This window comes from Pinus tabuliformis, chromosome 7 (assembly GCF_031772625.1).
Source record: "Pinus tabuliformis cultivar Carrire ecotype Pingquan chromosome 7, CPIR1, whole genome shotgun sequence".
Lineage (NCBI taxonomy): Eukaryota > Viridiplantae > Streptophyta > Pinopsida > Pinales > Pinaceae > Pinus > Pinus tabuliformis.
The window spans coordinates 497,197,442-497,202,619 of NC_142293.1; the positions used below are offsets into that span (position 1 = coordinate 497,197,442).

A 5,178-nucleotide genomic window follows, 5' to 3' on the forward strand; every position below is an offset into this window, starting at 1 on the left:
TCAACCAATAACTTTTCAGAATGTCGTAACCAGAAAATAGTACCAGTAACCAGACACAATTCTGAACCTAGAACACTGAAGCAATAAATAGAAGCAGCTAAAACATGTTTCAAGAGACGTACGCTACTTCATCAATAGAAACATGCGTATATACGCAAATATGCCAAAGCCAACCATCGTATACACATTCATCACTTCCTTAACCTGCGTTTATACGCGCCTTCGTTGCGTCGAACCTGCGTACAAATCTATAAAAGATAATTTATCCTTTTACTTAATCAGACATCAGTTATACCTAGATTATCAGATTTATAGATCTAATCATGCGCCAAATATAATAGGTCAAAATCACACAATGATACTACTATTCAAGCCTTGAGATCTCGACCCGTCAATAGATCTTAACCATCGTTTAATGCTCAGGTTCCTCCTTGATTCAGATCCAGCTGTAACTCACCAACAAATCACCAGTATTCCAGATCTTGCTCCTCTCCAGATATTCAACACATAAGTCAATGCCCTTGCCAAATGATCTCCTTCCCTTTTTATAGTCTGAGGCCTTACTCAAACCATGGTCCAAAACCATTGAGAACTAATACTAGGGACCCAATACTTGGGTTCAACACTTTAAATGCAATACCAAGGACCAAAACCATAGATTCCAATATGTCGAACTAAATACCATGGACCAACCATAAGTTTTTCCCACATGTATGTGATTTTCTTTGCATGAAAGTGCGTGCATACGTATACGCGCCTTCTGATTGGTACACCTGCATGTATACGCGACTTTGTTACGAGAAACCTGCATATATCTCATTTTCTTTCATTCTGAGAGCCTGAACTGTGATCTGCCATTTGAGTGAGTTTCCATCAAGGACAACACCTGTGCCATAATGCCAACATGTCCAGGGTTGAGCATTTGGGTTGGGAGAAACCTGTTGATGTAGATTTGCTAGTAGCTGTTGACATTATAGTTATTATGTATACAAGTGGCAATAATGGGATGCCCAAGGTTGGTACAAATTCTTTGGTTCGAATTTATATGAAGGAGGTGGTAGTAAGAAGGTGGAGAATGAAAAACACTTTCTTTTAGAATTTCCTGTGTATATTATATACCCACATTAGATGTCAATTTCAAAATATGCCCTACAATACTGACCGTCCTAACCTTTTAGATCATCAAAACTATAGATATCTAGGAAATCTTATCTTTAATATTTTTGAGCATAGAAATATGGTTCTAAAACAAACTAAGTAATTCCTTACCTTTTTTCATCTTTTTCCTTAAAGGCTGATAGACCAAAGTTGGTCTCAATGGATGTAGAGCCAACAACTTAATATAATGATGTGGATTTTTAATCATTCTCCCCTTAAAGGAAGTAAGGAAATCAAAGCAAAGGTGAGATTGATGTAGTATTAAATGGAAAGTTTCAAAACATAACAAAGTTTAGAGTTTATGGATGCTGACATACTGCTATAAAATGATTGTATATATAAAAATGTATTTAATTTTGAAACCTCTTTACATTAGAGTGTGCATCAAGCACATACAGTTAATCTAGTTTTGCACCCTTGCAAACAGGGCATATTCTTTGAATATGCACTATTGAACTCACAAAAAAATTACTTTCATGATTTCACATATTTCTTGGAAATTGTCAGTCCTTGGAGTTTTCTGGTCCTCTAGTTTTCTTTATATTGATCATAATGTGGTGGTTTATTTCTTTGTTGTTTTAAATGATTTACATTGAAATTATTCTCCCAATCCTTTCAAGTTTTGGAAGATGAAATGGAAAACTTGAGGAACTAGAGTTTGAAGCTACCATTGATGGTTTATAAAAACACAACCATCTTTAGAGACATCTTCTTTAATTACAAGTTGCAGCTGTAAAAACACTTACTAGAAAGTGGTGACTTTTGGCTAAATCTAGTCTATCGTGTAAACCCTCCAATAATGTTATGTGAATTATATGAAATTATAGAAACAGTTCAAAAAGCTAACCCATGTATCTAAGCAGCACTGACTACCCCATGTTCAACTTCCAAATCTGCCCACAAAACTCAAACTAGGAAATTGAGGCGCTAAATCCTCACATTACATTATCCAAATGAAACAAGGCCTTCACATCAAGAATACAAGGGTTTCCTACAATAGAAATCTATAGATGAAAACATTACTATCAGCCTCACAATAGAAGATTTTATACCTCCAATCTTCTCTAAGGCTTCAAGCATATGATGTACAAATGGAGTCCAAGGGGAAAGCTTCTCAGTCCCCCAAGGTCATGAATATGTTAGGCAATAAGAGTTGTTATGCCTACGAGGTTTAGGCTGTTGCTCTCCATGGAACCATGAACTTGTTTTTTTTCATCTGGATTTTATGAATTCTACCAGGATTTGATCATTTTTTCCTTCATTTTTGGAACAAGTTTCTTTGACTTCTATCAATTCATGCCCATTGGATGATGGGTTTGAGTATTTACAATTTCTTTTTTACCAGATATGGATTTCTCCAAAATTTATTAGGGTTTGAACCATAGTTTCTTCTTGGGTCATGGTCTGGAGTTCTTTTTCTCCATTTTAGGCCAAGAATTCCATTGAATTTCAATATTTCTCATCTACTTTTGCATTGTGGGTTATGAATCTAAGTGCTTTCATGGTCATTGCTAATATGGTTTTTGCTTGGCTACCATTTATTTTTGAGGATTTTAAACATGGAACGATATCTTACTCTGGTTGTGTCATTGCAGACTTGTTATATATCCTCCTTTCACTTAGTACCATGGGAAGCATTGGAGTGACCTATGGGGAATACAAGTATGAGAATCTAGACAGAGGTATATACTAGCCAAGAGAAAAATTGAGAATTTCGATCACTAGAGTTGGTGGGTTCATTTCCTTCCGTATTGCCCGGAGATTGAAATCTGAAGGGCACTACATTATTGCCTCTGATTGGAAGAAGAATGAGCACATGACTGAGGATATGTTCTGCAATGAATTCCATCTTGTGGATCTAAGAGTTATGGACAATTTCTTGGCTGTTACCAAAGGAGTTGGCCATGTTTTCAACTTGGCTGCAGACATGGGTGGTATGGGATTCATTCAGTCTAATCACTCTGTTATTATGTACAACAACACCATGATCATCTTCAACATCCTTGAAGCTGCGTGAATCAATGGTGTTAAAAGGTGATACCTTGTTTTGTTTCTGCACTTTGGATTGCATTGTTTTCCATTTTTCTTTGCCAAACTAGATCCATTTTGACCCTGTTCTATCGAGTGCCCAACCAAGTATCAAGAGGGATATCTTTTTAGAGGTGCAAATATATTCTAGAGTACAAAACTTTGGGAAAAGGTTTGCACTTCAAGGGATTTATCCCTCTTAATGCTTGACAGTTTTGAAATTAAAATGGATTTATGCTAGTTTATACAAGTACTATCTGTAACTTTTTATTATTGAAAATTGAAATTACCTTGCTATAAATCATGCAGATAATATTTGAGTCCCATAGAACATAAAATTATTTACAACAAAAAAAAAAACCATTTTACTCTCACGATCACAACATGAGTCCCACAAAACATAAAATTATTTGCAAAAAAATATAACCATTTTACTCTCATGATCACAGCCTACTTGATCGCTCGACATAGCATATCTCTTCATAAGTTATTTGTGTCTCTGCAAGTTTTTCTATGCTTCTAGTGCATGCATTTATCCCGAATTCAAACAATTGGAGACCAACGTGAGCTTGAAGGAGTCTGATGCTTGGCCAGCTGAGGTATGTAGCCATATGTTGCTTTAAAACTCTAGTAATGCTATTTAGTGCTATCTTAGATTCTCACATAACATTTTGGTCATAAGGCAATGCAAGATCTGAGTACTGAAATGTGTTTAGGAAAAGCTTGGATGTTTGATGAGAAGCATTTATCTGTGATGCTATATGGTAGTCCAAACTGATTTCAAGGTTACTTTAAACTATTAGAATTAACTGAATATTCAGAAAGTTACTGTAAGAGCACACCTTTGAAGTAGGACACTCTGATTTGTCAGTGGTACACTCTAGATATATCGGTGGCCTCTGTAGGTTGGAGAAGTGATGTAATTCCATAGGACCTGGTTTATCATAGTAACTAATTTTTTAGTTATTAACCTTTGATTATTGTCCTACAATTGTTAGATCCAGATTGGTTCCCCAGCTAGAAGAGTTGTCTTATGCAGGATTAAGTTGTTATAGCTCATTCTCACTTGAACTGTTTACTAACTAAGGCTCCTGCTGCCTTTTGTAGGAAGACAATCACATCTACTGATAGGTTTGAAATGTGGGGGGGACGACAAGCAAACACAATCCTTTACATTCATTGATGCATGTGTGGAGGATGTACTAAGGTACCCAATCTTGAAATGGATTTTCAAATTCAGTTTTGGACCTAATTCTTTCAACCTGTTTATTCATATTCATGTTGTTTCTTCTTACAAATATTTATGTCAATATTCCAAGTTGACTAAATCAGACTTTAGAGACCCAGTGAATATTGGCAGTGATGTAATGGTCAGCATGAATGAGATGGTTGAAATGGTGTCAAGCTTTGAGAATAAAAAGTTGCCGATACATCACATTCCTGGTCCAAAGGGTGTACGTGTTCAAAATTCTGAATATACATTAATTAAGGAAAAGCTAGGTTGGGTGCCAACCATGAATTTGAAGGTAAGGTTATAGGTATTATATTTTCATATTGTTAAACTACATGCAATTCAATGGCCCTTATGCATCGATGGATAACAGAGTCACATTTGTTTACTTCTAGTTTTGGTGGGATGGCTTGAGAATTACTTATTTCTAGATCAAGGGACAAATTGAGAAGAAAAAGGCTCAGGGAATTGATCTTTCCATCTATGGGTCTTCCAACGTGGTTGGCACTCAAGCCCCTATTCAACTTGGTTCTCTTCTTGCTACTAACAGAAAGGAATGAAGGTCAATCTTTGGTTAAGGGGATAAATAATAAATCAGTTTTCTATAGGTGTGCAAGATGGTTTATAGCTGTAGTAGATAAAAAAAAAATTGTCTTCTATTATCCATTTTCTCTTTGGTTTAATAAGTTCATTTATATGGTTTTTTCATGTGATTTGAATCATTGCAAGAGGGAGGAAACTTCTCTTATGGAAAAGAGCGT

General features: G+C 35.7%; 1 pseudogene; it reads left to right on the plus strand.

Annotated features, from left to right (window-relative positions):
• The first annotated feature begins 2,782 nt into the window (after nucleotides 1–2,782).
• On the plus strand, nucleotides 2,783–4,977 carry LOC149248220 (GDP-mannose 3,5-epimerase 1-like; annotated as a pseudogene).
• The last annotated feature ends 201 nt before the right edge of the window (nucleotides 4,978–5,178 follow it).